The sequence below is a fragment of the Lissotriton helveticus genome, chromosome 4_2 (genome assembly GCF_964261635.1).
Source record: "Lissotriton helveticus chromosome 4_2, aLisHel1.1, whole genome shotgun sequence".
Lineage (NCBI taxonomy): Eukaryota > Metazoa > Chordata > Amphibia > Caudata > Salamandridae > Lissotriton > Lissotriton helveticus.
In genome coordinates this window covers 52,436,847-52,456,804 of record NC_136064.1, presented here as the reverse complement: position 1 = coordinate 52,456,804, position 19,958 = coordinate 52,436,847, and positions in this window count along the sequence as shown.

Below are 19,958 nucleotides of genomic sequence, written 5' to 3'. Positions count from 1 at the left end.
AGTTTTAGTAACATTAATAAACAGGAGTAGTGCTGTCAGAAATAAAAGATGAGAACATGTTGTCCACCTAAATATGAATTAAAAAGAAGTAATTCTTGTTAGGTATGTATTGGGAAGTGTTTGTCAATGTGGTTTTTAACTTATATGACCACCTTGCATATGCTTAGATTGTACGATATGGTTCTTGTGGTTGCACATAGCTATATATACGGTGGGACTTTTGAGTTTCTTTAGAATATATTTTTGGAAAGATGGCCTGAAAGTGTACATTTATTAAGAAATTGCATATATGTTTACATGGTGATCTATGTTCAGTACGGCTGGTGATAATGTCATGTATATGGTGAGAGTGGTGTTATTTTCTTTAAACATTGTTTGTTTAAATTTGAGGAGGATTAATAGTGCAGAATGCATTGAGAGTTCTATTGCTAGTTTCATTTGGAGTGTAAAATTTTGTCTGTGAAATGCTGAACATATGTTTTAGAAGCAGATGACATATTTGAGAAATTACGTAGGTATGCCAATGACAAAAGGTTTTGTGCTTTGAAAATGTTTTAAATGTTGTTTTCCGTTTTAGAAACGTACTAATGCATGTGCACGCTCAGTAACTAAGCAATGTATGCTTCTAGAGAACCATTTATGCAATTATATATCAAGTGTGATATCTAGACTTCATTCACACATTGCTCAATGGAAAAGCATATATACAGTAAAACAAGTAGTTTGATACTGACAGAAGAAAATAACCCATGAGTCAGATCAATAGTCATAACAGTTATGTATCTAACAGCAATGAAGGTACTTTCACAGTTATTCAGACAGTTTTCAGTCACTCATGCAATCACCCAGCCACTAATTAGGCAGTCATCAATTCAGTGTATCACTAATTATTGGGGTTATTCAATTACCTAGACACTACACATGTATTCTTTGAATCAGGCAGGCAGGAATTCTGTAGTCATTGAACTATGGATGCACTACCTATACATTCATCTAATCACCCTGACAATAACCATTTACTTATGCAATTATCAAGGCTATAACTATGCACAGAACCTACGCAGTCATCTAAACACCTACTTAGAATCCATGTAGTCATTGAAAAACTGAGGCACACACATGCACTGATGCAAACACTCTGGCACTAGTTATGTACTCATCTAATTACTTAGAGAGTGCCAATGTAGTAAACCTATCACCCATCCAGTACCTACGCAATCACTCCAGCAGTACACTTACTTTCACCCAGTCTCTCAAGCTTGAACAATAGAGTCATGCAATTACTCAGACACTAATCAGGCACTCATCTAATCAGCCAGCCACTACTGATGAAATCATTCAATTATCCAGGCACTACCCATCTAAACACCCATGCATTTCCTGTTCACTGAACCAAAATCACTGAAACACTACTCATAAACTCATCCAATATGCTAGGTGCTATGCATGTACTTAGTACATGTGCTATCCATGCACTCTATAAATTACCTATATACTATCTATGCACTCCTGCAATCATCCAGGCACTCAAGTTGCACTTATTTAATGATCCAACCACCATCTATGCATGTATTGAACTACTGAGCCATTAGTCATGCACTTATCTAATCATTCAGGCACTACTCATGCACTCAATCAAACACCCAAATAGTAGTAATATGCTCACAGACAGTAGCTATGAAGATATTGAATGACCCCTGGAGTTCTCATATACTCAGGGAATCAATCAATCAATCACTTAACTTTATTTGGTTTTAACATATAAAACCATAAAAGTACCCAGTACATAAAAATTCATAAAGTAATTATACAATTCATCACACAATAATCCAGATTCCACAGAAATCTCTAATTATCAGAAGCCTAAAATACAAAGTTAAGTACCGTATTTTCCGGCGTATAAGACGACTTTTTAACCCTTTAAAATGTGCTTTAAAGTCGGGGGTCGTCTTATACGCCAGGAACAAAATTTTGGGAGTGGAAACAACGCTCCACCAACCTTGAAATTGGAGCAGATTGGGGCCCTGTCAGTGCCCCCACCGTGTGTCATGGCTAAATAGGTATGTCCCTGGGTTCAGCTGGCCAGTGTTGGCTCATAGTCTAAGGCCTATGCCTGCCCGCTGTTGTCCTTACCGGCTATGGTAGTCGTGCCACTCCGCTTTCACGACCCAGGTGCTGATACCACTCAGCTGGGCCACAGGATATGCCTCCGCGTCGGTGCAGTCAGTGATGGCAGTGCAGCAGCTCCAGTGGGGAGGAATTCATAAATCTCGCGTTCATCGGAAGGAGAGCAGCGTCAGTTAATGGCCATAGAAAGGGGACTGTAGAATTTTCCTGCCGGCAATACAGCAACATAATGTTTTGCTGCAGTTACCGTACGGTATTTCAGAAGGGTGATTACAGTACATTCTTGTTGAATCACCAAGACACTACATTCTTTTTAAGATCGGATGGACAGTTCTTTACACTTCATGTCACGGAGGAGGGCTAGAATCACGGGTAGTCTTATACGGCGAGTATAGCATGAAACCTACAATTTATGAAGAAAAGTAGGGGGGTCGTCTTATACGCCCAGTCGTCCTATACGCCGGAAAATACGGTACATATTCCCTTAAGCCTAGATAAAAAAATTAAACCATTGAAGGGGTGGGTCCCGAGGCCTTATCTAATATATGTTTGTCATCAGGGTGGCTAAAATAAAGTAGAGACAATCCCTAACTGTTACTAACATTTAATCGAGGAATGCCCCGCAGATTTCAGGAAACTAAGGACAAAAAGAATACATTCTTCCTGTAACAGTTGTAAATAAATAAGAGCTGGACGAGCCTTCTAGACATTCAACCTTTTTAAAATAGGGATAATAAAAGGTTTCCGGGGACCGCATAAAACTCACAGAATAATAAAAAAATTAGTAGGTCCTGTGGCGACTGACCATCACAGCCACAGGGTGCTAAAATCCGTCCTCTACTACTCCCCCGTTGCGAAGTCAACAAAAGGTAAAAAATCCGGGTGAAACCTGGCCAATAAAAAATGTTTGTCAGTACTAAAAGACGGCAACAGGCATGGCTCAGCCAATGATGTTGTTTTCAACAGTGAAAGATTCCGGACACTAGGGGGTCTATTAGAATGTCAGGCGGATCGCCACTACCCGCATGGTGGTGGCGATCCACCGAACATTCTCCTCCGCCCGCATCCCATTTCCCCCTGCCACATTAGTATGGTGGTGGGGACCCCGGCGGACGGGAAGACCGTCTGCTGGTTTTCCGCCTGTCGACGAGTCGACCAAGCGGAAAAGAGGATGAATAAAGTGGCAGTGCCTGCAAGACACTGCCATCCATATTACAATGCATGCGGTGATGTGCCTTTCCATGGCGTTGCCACCATGGAAAGGCATGCAGTTACTGCATGCGGGGGCATGTAGCAGGCCCCCAGGGTATTTCGGGGGATGTGGGGTACACATGGGGGGTACCTTTGGTAGCCCCCAGCATTTGCATGCACAATGTGGCAGGCACAGCGCGGTGCCTGCCACGTTGTGCATGCACATGCATACAGTGCAGCCACAGCATTTTGACGGGCGGTGCTGTGTGCACCGCCCGCCACAATGTTGTGGATGCCACCACCACCGTGGCAGTGGCATCCCAATTGCCGGTGCAGGACCACTGCAACACTGGCGGCCGGTCCCAGCACCGCTAGGGTCAGCCCACCATCCTAATAGGCCCCTAGGTTTCCTCAATTCCAGCTCTTTCCTTTCAGATTTACTTAGACTACTAAAGGACTCCCTTATACACCCCAGGTCCTTTTTGGTTACTGATTCGGTATTGGTATATAGTTCGGCTCTGCCTAAACTTTCAAAAGCTGCTTTTAATGTATCTGAGCCAGGGTATGTGATGGACATAATCAAGAGTCATAAACTCTTTCAATATCAATTTACTCAGTGACAATCCTTCACTCAGCCAAATTTTCAACCAAAAAGTTAGAGGGCAGCAGGCCAATATGTCACTCAAATAGGGCACCCCAGTTCTTCATGCACCACCATATTAGACGTTCTGCGCTAGTAGGCGCTTCAGAAATGGGTTTTCAGCCACTTGCAGGTCATCTATAGTGACATGCGCCCATATTTCACTGCCATAAGAGACTGTCATGACACACTTGGCCTGGTATATCTTTAAAAGCGCTGTGATCGGTCTCTTACCTAATTTGGAAGCAAAATTTAAAATTACCATATTGGCCCGCATCAGGTTTCCCCTCTTTATCTGTTTCAGTGGGCCCCATTTCATCTGCTCATCCAGTATGACCCCCAAGTACGAGAAGACATCAGTGAGGGAAATCTGTGCAGATCCTACCCTATATTGAAAAGTCTTTTTCGTGCGAAGACCCACCTGCATAATGTAAGATTTGAAGTAATTTATTGATAGATCCTGATACACCATAAAGCCAGAGAAGGAGTCAAGCGGAGTTTGTAGCCCCCCCTAGTGGTCCTCGATATAAGGACCGCGTCATCCGCAAATAATAAAACTGGCAGACCACGTTGACCTACCTGCGAGTAATCAACCCCTGTCATCAATAGGGCTTTATCCAGATCATTAATGTACAAATTAAACAAAAAGGGGGCTAGAATACACCCTTGATGTACTCCTCTCATTATGTCAAAATTACAGAAGGCTCTTAAATCCTGGAAAATCTAACATGAGCTTTTGTTGCTCGGTGAAGATCTTCTAAAAAGTAAACAATTGTGCCATCTACCCCAATAGCTAGCATGATCTGCCAGAGATTAGCCCTGTTTGCGCGATCAAACGCAGAAGACAGATCCATGAATGTTAATTAGATAATGCTAAAACGGGCAACTGTATATTTGTAAAGAACCATGGATAGGTTAAGGCACTGGGCCACTGTGGACTGCCCTGGGCAGAACCTGTGCTGGACTTCTGATAGAATGGTATGTTCCTCTGCCCAGCTTGTAAGCCTGTCTAAAAGTACTCGACCCACCACCTTAACCACCAAATCCAACAGGGAGATCGGTCTTTAGCAGTGAGTGCTATCTCCATTACCTTTTTTAAAGACGGGCACTGTAGTCGAGATAGCCCAAGACAGAGGGCAGCCCGTTTTTACTGCTGCATAAATTACTGCAGCAAGAACCGGGGCCCAAAAGGTTGGATCTGATTTAAAAAGGTCCAACGGGATACCATCAGGTCCCGGGGTTTTGTTAATTGACAACCCAACAATACCGTCCTTGATCTCCTCTATTTTGAAAACAAGATCAGAGATGTCTGCCCCACGGCCAGAAGGACAGTTTAGCTCAGGGGGACTCTCAAACATGGTTTCAAAATGGAGCACCCACTCCTCCTCAATGATATGAGCGCCTACTGCACTTCCTTCCTTTGTGATTTAAAAAATGGCTAATAATTATGCTCCAGAATCTAGAGCTATTCCTCAGCGTACCAGCCTCGATTAACTCCCTCAAGGCTTTCTCCTTTACAGTGGACTTCTGTGTAGCCAGTTCCGTTTTATAATCTCTTCAACGTGATCTAACCAAAATCGGGTCTCTTGGACTCCTGTTTAAGGCTTCCCGCAATTTCCTTGCTGCCCGAGAGCAGGAGGAATCAAAAAATCTAGGGGTATGGATAACCGTTCGTCGTGCCGGTGTACTTAAAAAATGACTTATTTTAACAGAAATGGTTTTTAAAGTGCTGGTACCCTTCCCCGGAGGCTTAAACTACGTGGTACACAAGGCTAACTTGTTGGCGCACGAGTCTGATATTGACTCATAAAATACATCTTGGGAAATCTAGGTCCATTTTAGCCATCTTCCACCATCCATTGGTCTCACCATCCCACTCTGTCCAGCCCCTCCATTGGGCACCAGTAAGGGTCCGCAAAGATTAACACACAAGGGGTAGTGGTCACTATGCACACTGGCTTGTATGGTAAATCCTACAAATAAATCTTGTAAGGGTGATGAAATTAACATGAAATCAATAAATGAGCCAGCAGCCCTCCCTTTGAAAGATGGAACAGTGGACTTACTGCTGGGGTATGACGAAGACAGGAGAGACAATAAATCAAATTCATGAAGGAAGTCATTCAGCGTGTCCCTCAGTAGAGAATGTTCAAAATGAATTCCCCTCACACGTGGGCAACCCAGGTCAGCCAGTCTTAAGACCCTGGGTGTTAAGATGCTGCCTTACAAAGGAGCCCAACAAAGTAATGTTACACCCGCCCTTAGATATTGAGGTGCAAAAATTGATAAGACCTAATTTATTAGACCCCTTACAAAGTACCAGGGTCTGTATACATGGACTCTCTGTGGGAAGGACCACTATCTTACATTCTACTGCCAGACAGATGTAGATTGAAAGACCAGCTTTTGATCTTCCTACCGATGACTGGGACAAAGAAAGACTTATAGCCTTCTAGAGGTAAGCCATGTTTCCTGCAAACATATCACGCTGAATTGTTTTATAAATGAAGTCGACGATGGATCAGAAAGCTTGTTCGCTAACCCTGCGATGTTCCATGATATAAAATTTCTATAGGGTTCACCCAAAGTCCCATTGCTTGGCCATGGAGTTTCCCGCTGGTCGGTAAGTTTCACTAAATCCGTAGGAGATGGTCCACTAAGTCAGTCCCAAGCATCCATAGCGGCCAGGGTGAAAAATGGTTTGTCAGCTCCAGAAAAGGTGGACCTGGATCCCGTCGACCTTGTGCCGTCCAATTCAAGTAGGTTGGACTAGGAGACAATTTTGAATATGTGTTCCTAATAGGTAGACTTAATTGCATCTGGCCACTAAATGGGTCCCTAGTAACATTATCCATATGTTTACGCTCTGATGACTCTGGTTTATAATGGATGATTTGGGACCAAAAGGGGCAGGATGCAAATTTTTGACCATAATCCTTTCTGCGATATGGGGTCTATTAAAATTGATAATAACACAATCGCCCTTACAGGACTTGAAGGAGCTGCCTATACAATTGACTCTTCGCACCATGTGGACATTTTTCTTTACCCTCATTCCTAGGGGCGAGTTACAAGATAACCAATGTACGACTTTGTTCTTCAGTTGAGGAAAATACTCCTTAGTGCCCTGAGGGAGAGTTGTGACATTCCCCAGTATCACAACATATGGGGTCGATTCTGCTGTAAATGAATAACAGGCAGATTGCGCATGGAGACCACCATTTCCCTCTGTACTTGCTCCCCAGGTAGGTTACTCTTCAAAGCAGAATGGTCCTGTATAGCCAGCTGTAGTGTTCCCACCTTTCCGCCTTGTTAATATTAATTGTAGTCATGTTAGAATCTTAGGCATGTAATAATGAATTGTAGTATGTAATATGGTTCTATGTAGAACTGGTGGTAACCTGGACAGAGTGTCAGTTGATGCCTCTGCCTACCAGCTGATGGATGGGATCTTCTTTCAATGAATAAATCTACATTCCTGTATCCTGAGTTATTTATTACGGGATGCTTCATTGCGTAGTCGGCAGGATCTGGAAAGAAGATCCTAACAGAAGGAGTTGGTGAGAGATAACCATTGTATTTTAAGGGTTTTCCTCTAACTGACTTTGAATTGACTATTTAAAGGATCATCAGAGCGTTGAAGTAATCATCCTCTGCTCTGCTTGCCAATCATGATTTGAACTTTTAAGGTGTACCGACTTGTGATTGATTTTGGGGGAAACTCATTCTGCTGTGTTCATTTTGAGTTATTTGGCGTCATGGATGTCACAGTTTAAATATTTGTGATTGGGAGCACCACCGCATGCTTTGCTTCTCATTGTTTATTTGTAAGACTTATTCCGATGCGGGACCATCCTGTTGAGTGTTAACTAATTGGTGGTATTACTTTGGCGTTGGCTCGTTTGACTCGAGTGAAGTAGCGCAAGCGATATTCAAGGAATAAGTTGTTGATGCTCGAAAGGCTTTACTTACTTGATTTGTGCCTCGCAACCTGATTCCATCTGAGATCTCGACACTCGTCATCGTTCTAGGAAAGTACCATTGTCATCAAGGTTACGTTACTCGTCAGTACGTAATGTGTGCGCGGCGGTCATCTTGGATTCTTCGAGATAGCATTGTGTTGCTTTGTTACTGCATTCATCACCGGTGTTGCTTGGAAATGTCGAGACGCCGAGTGTTATTTCAGTGACGTGCTCACTAATTTGCCGATTAAAGTCAGCGAGCTCATTCGATGATGCGCACAGTATTAATTTTGAATTTCGTGTTACTTCAGTGACGTGTACACTATTTTTGGAGTTTAAAGTCTGCATGTTTATTCAGTGATGCGCACACTGTCATTTTGTTTTCATTTATTTGGCGTTAATGTATAACGTTGAAGGTTATGAGTGTTACTCAGTTATGTGCACACTGTCATTGGCTAAGCACTTTCTTGAATCAGTAGTGCTTGGATGTTAATGGAAACTGCATTACTTCAGTAGTACTGGTATAATGCAGTTGCTGTTAAATTAAGCACTTTCTTGAATTAGTAGTGCTTGAATTTCAACAGAGACTGTATTACATTATTAGTACTGGTATAATTCATGTTCTGTTATTTCTTTTGTTGATACTTGACGAGTGATATTCTGACATCTGTATTAATACTTCTCATAGTAGTGCATTCTACAAGGGTTTTAACATGCAAAACGTTACTGGTGCTCCTTTCTTTTTATCCAGTCCAGGAGTTCCGCCCATAGAATGGAAAAAATGGAGGGTAGTTTTTAAAAGATATGCCAGAGTTTGTGGTTCGTCTCTCAGTAAAGAGAGAAAGTCTTCATTGCATCTTCATTGTTTAGGATCAGAGGGGCAAGACGTTTATGATCATTTACCTGATCTTTCACCAGCGGAGGCTAGGGGCTTAATTATTATGAAATTTGTATAAAGAAACTTGATAAACTTTACCTGCCTAAGGTGAGCACTATTCTGGAAAGATACCAATTTGCAAAGAGAATGCAAGGAGATGAAGAAACTGTTGAGGGTTACGTTACTCATCTGAGGAAGCTTGCATCTTCATGCAAGTTTGATAATTTGTCTGATGAACGCATTCGTGACCACTTCATGTTTGGATGTATTATGGAGAAGGTTTGATATGGTTATGCGATGAAACTACTCTGGATGAGGTTCTCACTGTAACCAAAAGAATTGAACATTCTTTAAAATGTGTAGCTGTGATAAAGAAGGACAGTAAGAAGGATTCTATGGTTTATGTTGTCAAAAACAAAAATCAGAAAGTGCTTGAAAAAGTTAAAATGTTCCTTCTGTTGATAAAGAAGAATTTAAAGGAAAATCAGTTGAGAGAAGATGCTACAGATGTGGCAAACTGGGTCATGCAGCAAATGACAAGAAATGTCCAGGATGGAATAAAACCTGTACTAGATGCAAAAGAAAAGGTCACTCTTTTTTTATGTGCAAAAGTAAACCACTTCCCAGAGTTAAAAGAATTGAGGTCTATTAAGGTGAAAATACTGAAACAAGTTCTGATGACTTGGAGTGTGGACAAATTGGTGTTCAAGTTCATAGTGAATCTTGTAAAAAATATTTTCCTTTTGATAATATTACAGTTGAAGGGGAAATCACAAAAGTTTTGTTTGATTCCAATGCCAAGATAACTATTGTTTCTTATGAATTTTATCTGGAAAAGTTACAAAACAAGTTTTCACTTAAAAAACATAAGATTACACCTTTAGCGTAAGCGGGTGAGCCTAGCAAATTACATGGCTATTTAGTTGGTCTCATTGAATACAAGAACAGATTGGTATCAGGAAAGATCTTAGGGGTATATCAGCAAGAACCTCGTTAAAATTATCGCCGTTTTAGCTGCAGGAAACCGCCGCTAAAACGGCAATAATGGGCTTGCTAATATGCATTATAGAATTCCAATAGAAGCCCAGGTTAGATGTGCAGGACGTCTAACCTGGGCTTCTATTGGAACTCTATAACGCATATTAGCAAGCCCATTATCACCGTTTTAGCTGCAGTTTCCTGCCGCTAAAACGGCGATAATTTTAACGATGTTCTTGCTAAAAAGCCCCTATGTTTCCAAGAGAGGAGATAGTACTATCAGTTGGATTTATCAGGGTGATCTAGGCGTGTTCCTTGATCCCAATGCTGTTCCCACAATTTAAATTAGAGAAAAGGTATGTTCGGTTGTACAATCTGATCAAAATGAATTTATATTGAACATAAAGAAAGAATTTCCCAGTGTCTTCAGAGGAGAATTAGGATGTTTGAAAGGATATCAACATCAAATCAAATTAAAAGACAATGCAAGACCTGAATGTTGCAAGGTTAGAAGTGTACCACTTTTAGTGAGGGATGATATGGAAAGAGAGATTAATAAATTAAAAAATTGGGGAATCATAGAGGAAGTGGAAGGTACAATGTTATACACTTACCCCAGCTGGAAGCGGGCGCCGCATCGGGTTGGTGGGAAGACCATACACGGACCTGGAGAAGGTATGCAGCAGCGTACTGAGCGCTACAGTCATGGTGGCCTGGTAATCGCTGCTCCATGAACCCGGAAGACAAGGAGGGGGAAGGAACTACACTCCCCAAAAGCCAGTGTGGCGCGTCGTGTGCGCGCACAGGAAATGATGACCTTCCACAACGCTGAGGGCTATGAACGCCGGGCATTGGACAATATCGGCGCAGATTATCCTGATTCTAGTGCGGTAAGGGTGTCAGTGACACCACCTCCCCCGTTTCGTTCCATTTTGTTCTCTTGATGCCGATGGAGGGGCATACCTCTTCTTCTCCTTAAACGAACATACCAAGCCTTGATTAGAAAGGGAGCTCTGATTTACCTCTTTCTTTTGTACAGCGGTTTACTGCGGGGTATCTTGGTGTGGTGTTCAGTCACATATACTTTCAAACATTTATTTCAGAGAAAATTGAACATACCAGGTGGTATACTGACTGCTTGTTCTTTAACCATATACAAAATGTTTGCCAGTGAAAGAATTCCTGAGAATATGAGTCATTGCATTATGAATCTAATAATGCTCATCAGACTATCAGCAAAATAATCAGTTGTTGAGCTATATTTGTGTTATATGTTGTGTGTTTTTGTTTGTCCTATATAGCAAGGGTTCTGGAGAGGATGAACATAGAAACCATCCCTCCTCCCTTGTGAAGTGGACCATTTCACCAACATTGGTAAGTTGTCAATGCAGGAGGAAAGAGTCTTATGATGTTGATCGTTAATTACTTCAAGGTCTAACCCTCTGATTTATGTTCACGGTATTGCCTGAAGTAAGGCTTAGCTGGTAGGAAGAGAGTTGATCATCCTACGTGAAGAGTGTTATCTTTTTCTTTACAGGTATATAGGGAAGTTGTGCAATGACAAAGAGTGAGAACTGTATTTCTAGATGTATAGATAAACAGTTCTATAATAGGGTGTTCTTTTTTTCCTCAGGTCTCCTTCCCCGCTGTTCCCTTCCTTTCCTTCCCCCGATTGACCACCTTAATCTTCCGTGCTATTAAAGCATTCGGAATTGAGGGTGTCAATAGGTGGACCCATTTGAGCAACAAACCGATCCGGAGAGGACTCCGAAGGACTCGTGACATACAGAATGGTTGGCCCCAGTTGTCGCTGCCAGGAACCCCAATGGGGATTTACGCTTATGCATAGATTTGAGACAATTAAATAAGTGTGTGGTAGTGGGCCGTTATCCCTTACCAAACAAAACTGAATTATTGGTTCTTGGTGGGGTGAAAGCTTTTACCACAATCAACCTCATATCTGCTTACCATAAGATTGAATTTGAAAAATCGTGTAGGGATTTCACATCATTCATAATACCATTTGCGACATTCAGATTTATTAGAATGCCATGTGGGTTGGTTACAGCCTCATCTGTTTTTCAATGTGTCATGGAAAATGTTGTCAAGGATCTTACAGGACTGTGTGTTTATCAAGATGATATTCTGGTATTTGGTGACAATGATAATTAACATAATGCTAGATTAAGATTAGTTTTGAAGAAATTGTGTGAACACAATCTCACTATAAAATTGGAGAAATGTAAGTTGAGAGCTGAGTCCATAAATTATTTAGGTCACAATATAACTGGGGAAGGTGTAAGACATAAAAGTCATTTGGTTAATACCATTCAGAATTTGAGTTCTCCCACCAAAAAGAGTAAACTAATAAAATTCTTAGGAATGGTGGAATATTATGTTAATGTTAATGTTAGTCAGCATTTATTGAGCGCTCGTACGCCCGGAGGCTTCATGGCGCTATAGGACGGAACAAGGCGCGACAATCAGTTAGTGGAGATGGCAACTCAGTGATGCACCTGAGAAAAGAGCCAGGTCTTCAAGGAATGTCTAAAACTGAGGGTGTTGTCACACAGTTTTAGATGAAGGGGGAAAGAGTTCCAGAAGGCAGCTGCAAGGTGGTCAAAACAGCTGCCTCCGAGACGCTTCCTTTTGTACGGGGGTACAGTCAGGAGGGATTTGTGGATAGACCGGAGGTTACGGGAAGGACTGTATCTTTTAAATAAGTCTCTAATGAATTATGCTAAATTTGTGAAAGGGTTTGCATATTCCACTGTCAGTATGAGATGCTTGTTACACAAATTAGTTAATTTTGTGTGGTTGGAACTTTGTGAACAGGAATTCACCTGTATTAAAGAAAAGTTCAATGCTGCTCCTTCCCTTAGAAGTTATGATCCCACTGTTCAATCAATCAATCATACGTACAAATTTGTAGAGCGCGCTACTCACCAGCTAGGTTCTCAAGGTGCTGGGAGGGGGGGAGTCGCTACTGCTCGAACAGCCAGGTCTTGAGCTGTTTCCTGAAGGAGAGGTGATCCTGGGTTTGCCGTAGGGGGGTTGGGAGGGAGTACCATGGTTTGGCCGCCAGGTAGGAGAAGGATCTTCCTCCGGCGGTGGCTTTGCGAATTCGTGGGACGGAGGCGAGGGCGAGGCTGGCGGATCGGAGCTGGCGGGTGGGTGTGTAGAGTGTGAGGCGGCTGTTGAGGTATTTGGGGCCCATGTCGTGGAGAGCCCTGTGTGCATGGGTGAGGAGTCTGAACATGATCGTCTTGCTGACGGGGAGCCAGTGCAGGTCTTACAGATGGGCAGAGATGTGGCCGTGACAGGGGATGTCCAGTATGAATCGTGCCGAGGCGTTCTGTATGCGCTGGAGTCTTTTCTGGAGATTGGCAGTGGTTCCAGCATAGAGGGTGTTCCCGTAGTCCAGACAGCTGGTGACGAGGGCCTGGGTGACCGTCTTCTTGGTTTCGGTGGGGATCCACCGGAAGATTTTTCGGAGCATGCGTGTAGTGTTGAAACAGGATGACGAGATGGCGTTGACTTGCTTGGTCATCGTGAGGGAGGAGTCCAGAATGAAGCCCAGGTTGCGTGCGTGGTCCGTTGGCTTGGGGCGGTGCCCAGGGCAGGGGGCCACCAGGAGTCGTCCCAGGCGGAGGGGGATGGTCCTAGGATGAGGACTTCCGTTTTGTCTGAGTTCAGGTTCAGACGGATGAGCTTCATCCATTCCGCGACGTCTTTCATTCCTTCCCGGAGGCTGGTTCTGGCGGTGGCGGGGTCGTTGGTGAGGGAGAGGATCATTCTTATTACTGATGCCAGTGAGAAAGAATTGGGTGCTGTTTTACAGCAACATGTTTCATCTGGTTTACGAACTGTCATGTTTCTGTCTCGCAGTTTAAGAAATGCAGAGACACGATATTCGGTTGTGGAAAGAAAATCTCTTGCGGTATTTTGGGCATTAAAAAATGTAAGACATTTTTGTGGGGAGTTAACTTTGAGGTACGCACTGACCATAAGCCATTGGTGGAAATTAATGAAAAGGGCCTTGATTTGATTTCAAGTAGAATTACAAAATGGGTTATTGCCCTCCAAGAATATTATTTTTCTTTAAAATACATACCGGGAGTTGACATTGGTGTCGCTGATGTGTTGTCACAGCTCGTTCCCAGAGAAGATGTCCAGGTGAAGGAATCTGAGGAAGAACTTGATAAATGGGGGTGTTTTGTGGATCATGATGTAATTTCTGAAAAGAGGTGGCGTGATGAGTTACCAATTGATGCGACATTAACAGAGGTTATGTCATTGGTTCAAAATGGTTGGAATAACTCTAAGGTTGGATCTCAATTTACCAAGCCATTTTGGAAGTTGCGGAATGAGTTGAATGTTGTCAATGGTCTGTTATTTAGAGGTACAAGATTGGTTCCTCCCGGTAGTCTTAGAGGTGAATTAGTAGATATGGTTCACTCTGCTCATACAGGTCTCTCTAAAACCATTGAGAGATTGCGCTTGTCATATTGGTGGCCTGTCATGGACAAGTTTGTTGAGAGGGTGGTGCGGGACTGTGTTCCCTGCACGTTGAGTGATAAATCCAAGTGTTCTCGGGTTCAACTCATGGTTGTAAGAAGGCGGCCCTCAAGTCCTTGGCAGGACATTGCTTTGGATATTCTTGGACCCATACACAGCAAGGGTTCACAAGTGTTTCTCTTAGTCATAATTGATATGTATTCTCATTGGCCTGAAGTTTTTTTTCTATCTGTTATAGATTCAGCACGTCATTCAATGCTTGAGAGAGTTGTTTGTTAAGGAAGTTATGCCTGTGTCTATTTTGACTGACAACGGGGTACAACTAACTTCAAGAGAAATGGAAGAATTTTTGTCTTCAAGAGGAATTGTTCATAAAACCTGTGCTCTCTATCATACCGAATCAAATGGAATGTAGAGAGATTTAATAGAGTTCTTAAGGAGACCATTACTTTAGCAAAATCGTTGTCATTGGACTGGAAAGATGAGGTTCTCAAAAAAGTAGAGGAGTACAGATTATCTCCTCATGGCACTACTGGAAAAACTCCTTTTATGTTATTCAGGGGTAGAGTGCCGAATACCTATTTAGAACCTTCTTGGGTTAACAAATATAAATTTGCCAAGGAAAAGGAAAGCGTGTGTGATAGCAGTGAAGTACAAAAGAGAGAAGAAATAAAAGTTCATGAAAGGAAAAGTTACTTTGATTCAAAGAAAGCTTTAAAAAAATTGAAGTCAAGGTTGGTGATTGGGTCATGATCAAACGTCCTGGTCTTTGCAGTAATTCTACCTCTAAATTTATTAAACCTATCATGGTTATTAAAGTTTTAAAAAATGCTATTAGAACACAAGATCATCGCATTTGGAACTTAAATAGAGTTGTGATTGTTAGAGGAAAAGCTGATGGAACATTTAATGCAAATTTGGGTGATGTAAGTGATACACCTATTCTTCCTTCTTTTAGGGTGGAAAAAGAATCTGATATTCGGCGTTCTTCTAGGATTGTTAAAACGCCCTGCAGATTTTAATGATTATATTTAACATTTTGTTTATTTTTCTGCCTTGTTAATATTAATTGTAGTCATGTTAGCATCTTAGACATGTAATAAGGAATTGTAGTATGTAATAAGGTTCCATGTAGAACTGGTGGTAACCTGAACAGAGTGTCAGTTGATGGCTCTGCCTACCAGCTGATGGATGGGATCTACTTTCAATGAATAAATCTAAAATCAACTACATTCCTGTATCCTGAGTTATTTATTATGGAATGCTTCACCAGCCTATCCACATGTCCATAGTTTGCGCTCGGGATTGATGCTTAGTGGTTCAGGACAGAGGGAGAGACCGGGAGGGCAAGTCCTTGATGGCTGTGGTTGTTCCTTGGTGTCCTCAGGGAATCATCCAGGCACTACCTGTAACATTGGATAATCACCTAGGCACTATCTATTCACCAATTCAATCATCCAGGGAGTATTCATCTATTCAAACACATGTATTTACATGCTTTAGTGATGATTCTGTAGTCTTTTACAATTAGCTGGTGAATTATATATGCAAGATGTGACACGCTCTTTGAATGTGCATGGAAGAATATGTGGGCCATACGCTTTGATAGAGATTAATGAGCAGATTGTAATATGTACAGTTTCCCAAAATGTAAAGCTAATGTATTTAACCCCTTTGATGCTAGGCCTTCTCCCCTCCCCCCTGTGCTAAGCCTTTTTTTTGTCTATTTCTGGTAGCTCGCCCTTAGGCCCCTGTAACTTATTGGCCACCAATTGCAAATGTGCGTCTTTTTCTTCCAACATCATGGGGATTACAAAGGTACCCAGGGTTTGTTGTTTCTCCCGGAAAAATCCCAGACATTAAGCAAAACACAGCTACATTTAGATTTTTTTGAAAAATGGGAAAAAAGTGCTGCAGAAGAAAGTGTGAGGTTTTTTCCCTGCAAATTGTATCAACAAAGGGTTTGTGGCACTAAAATCACCATCTTCCCAGATTTCAGGGACTGACAGACTTTTGTCACAAACGCAAAATCTTTTACACAGTTTTGGCATTTTACTGGGACTTGGCATTTTTGCTATTTTCTGTGCTTTTAACCTCCTTCCAGTTAATGATAGAAATGGGTAGGAAAGCAATAATGGATCCTAGAAAGCTTTACATTTCAAAAACGTAGACAAAATCTTGAATTCAGCAAGTGGTCATTTGTGTAGATCCTTCAATATTTGTTTCTAGAAACTGACACCTGAAAATAACAACCATTGAAAATGAGTTGAAAAAAACAGCCATTTCTGCAAACGTTTTCAATTGTAAATTCTTCTAAATATGACACAGTTTTGAAAGCAATATACCGTTACATCCGACGGACCCTTCTGGTTGTGGTGATATATAGGACTTGTAAGTTCACCAAGAACCTGAGGAGCCCATAGCCAATAACTGAGCAGTGTATTGCAATGTTTTTTCATTGTATACCGGGTATATAGCAATTCATTTGGGAAAATAAAAAAATTGTGAAAAATGAGTATGAAAGACACTTATGTATTTCCGAAATGGGAAGAAAACAAAGAGTTTAGAAACAGCAGCTATTTGCTAATCTGTGAAAATGTGGATACCCATACTAACATGTGAATTATGGGACATTTTTCAAAGTGACTTCTTTTTTATTCATGGTCTTACATTTGGAAGGCAGAAATGCATCGAACGTCAATAGGTAATAACAGTTGCTCTACAATTCTGTGTTCCCCTAAGTCTCCCATTAAAAATGGTACCTCACTTATGTGGGTAGGCCTAGTGCCCGTGACAGAAATCTGCCAAAAATGCAAAGTGGTCACACCACATTCTTACAGTGAAAACTGGCCGTTTTTTTTCAAAGAGCCTTGCTGTAGATTTTGAACACTAGCTCTGCCGGCACCTAGGGAAACCTAGAAAACCTACATTTAAAAAAAACTAGACACCCAGGGAAGTCCAGGACGGGGTGACTTGTGTGGCTCTCACCAGGTTCTGTTACCCGTTTCGATTGGAATTCGGGCTAATAAATGAAACAATGGGGAGAATGTACACCACAATAAAGTTTGCTACAACATAAAACAAGACTCAGCGCACTCCCAACTTAACAAGGCTTTATGGTTAGACATTGAAAATGACAAAAAATCAGCGACAATCAACATCTTCATAAAGCTCTAACAACCACAAGTACTTTTGAGCTATGGAACAATAATCTATCTTTCACAACCTTCAAACAAGTCATACGCAAAGCTGCAAAAATCCACTGTCTGCTACTTGACATAAACAGCTTCCGGCACAGATCACAAGTCAAGACCCTAATACCAGCACCTTACCTAAATCTCAGATTTCTGGTACACCTAAACAAACACCTGATGGCACTTTGCCTCAGAAAGCTACCTTCAAGAGTGGACCAACCAAGTTAGATGCAAAAGGGGCCACAGCATGCAGACTTTGTGGCAAACAAAAGAGGATTTCATTCACCTAATTTGGATATGCCTCAATCTTTATACAGCACGTGTCACTTTAGTAATGAAATCCCTCATCCCTAAAGGAATAAGGAAATGCAGAGCAGGTATCATACAAGGGCTAGACCTGTCAGAACTCATATGAACTGCACATTGATAAAATACCACAGAATTCACCATCAGCCTTTGAAAACCACAGCCCAGCAGGAGCACTGATTTTATTATTTAACAGAATGCGCCTTATATTTTAGTACTAAGTCTGAGAAGACAAAAAGCTACACGTAAAATACAGACGTCATGAACGACTATAATGCACACTGACCAGAATTTTACAAGTGGGGCTTATTACGTCTCTACTCAAGCAATAGATGTATAATTAATTTGCCCATTTTGCACATCAAACCATCTTCCGATTAACTTCTTACTCTATATCAAAGTAAGAAAGAAGCCTGCACCATAAAGCTCAAGGAACAAATGTATAATTAATTTGCTCATTTTGCACATCAAACCAGTTAGGATGAAGCCTGCACCTTAATGCTCTGGCCATCCTGAGCACCTTACGCTTGTACATAGTGAAAATGATTGAATTGCTCCTGTACAAAATAATGGTTGTTGAAGCGTTCACCCTGTCAATGCTGCACATTGAATTTATTTTAGAATGACTCATTACATCGTCCCAGTCTAAGAACGAAGCTTGCTCTCTTTTAGCCTCTTTCAGTTATGCACATTGAAAATTGCATTAGGGGATAAAGAAATGAGGACTCTTTGGGTTGTTGTAAATACTGTTTTTTCTACCCCCAAATCAGCGGTCGAACCGAATCTGGATGAAGAGGTTTGGAGGGAGCATTTCAAATCCCTCTGTGCCCAGGAAAAGACTGCTTCTGATGGATGTCACCTGAAGGTGGATTGCCCCCCATATCAAGGAGATTTAACGGTTCAACCTGATGGTAGCATGAGCCCAAGTATAAGTTTAAATGAAATAAAGGGCGCATTGGCAAAAATAGCCCCGGGTAAAGCACTAGGTCTGGACAAGATTCCTGGGGATCTTTTCAGGAGTGAACCATCCAGCTGGGGCCCGTACTTCTGGGTGCTTTTTAATGTCATACTACAGGGCATGAAGATCCCTTCTAGTTGGCTTGGTGCGGAAATAATTCCGATATATAAAAAAGGTTTGCCGCTCCTACCAACCAATTACAAACCAATCAGTTTAATAGATATTTCCCCAAAAATATTTGCACGTATTTTGCTGCTCAGGCTACAGTCCTGGATGGATAAAAAGGGGGTACTGTCCTCTCTACAGGCGGGGTTCAGGAAAAAACTGTCAACCCTGGACCAAGTACTGGAAGAACGTCTGCCTGGAGGGGGGCAGTCTCTACTTAATATTTGTAGACCTGAGGTTAGCTTTTGATTTGGTACCTAGGGAAAAATTGTGGTCAGTCCTTTATGAGATGGGGGTTCCTGTATATTTAATCCATTCATTAAACGACTCCACAAGGACAATTAGGCGCAAATTCGGTATGGTAAGGATGGAAAACTTACTGCACCCATATCTATTAAACGTGGCGTACGCCAGGGTTGTGTGCTTGCGCCAACTTTATTTAGCCTGTACATCAATGGCTTGATTGATTCCCTGCTAGCAGAAAAAGACTTAGATGCCCCTAAGCTAAGATGCCCCGTAAAATTCCAGCAATGATGTTTGCCGATGATACTCTTTTGGTAGCTAAATCACCTATGGGGATACAAAGGGTCCTCAATAAATGTGAGGTATTCTGTAGGGAAAGAGGTTTAGAAATAAATCTACAGAAAACCAAATTCATGGCGTTCAACAGTCCAAAAAGTACACGCCCAAACCCTTCACTATACGGTAAACCCCTTGAAAGACTTTCTTCCTTTATTTATCTAGACATTACCATCACTGAATCCATGGACAGGAGGGCTCACATTACGAAGTCGACATTAAAATTAGCGCAACCGTCTGGTGGCATCATGAAGGTTTTTAGAAAGTCTAGCACGAGAGCAGTTAGCCCGGCAATAGAAATCTATGAGGTTCAAGCGCGAGGTGGCGCGCTATATGGTGCAGAGTTATGGGGTCACTTCAAGCTCAAGACCCTATCACAGTTGGAGAATCAATACCTCAGACAGCTGTTCAGACTACCACGTGGTACCCCGTTAATTTCGCTCCGATTAGACAAGGGGCTAAT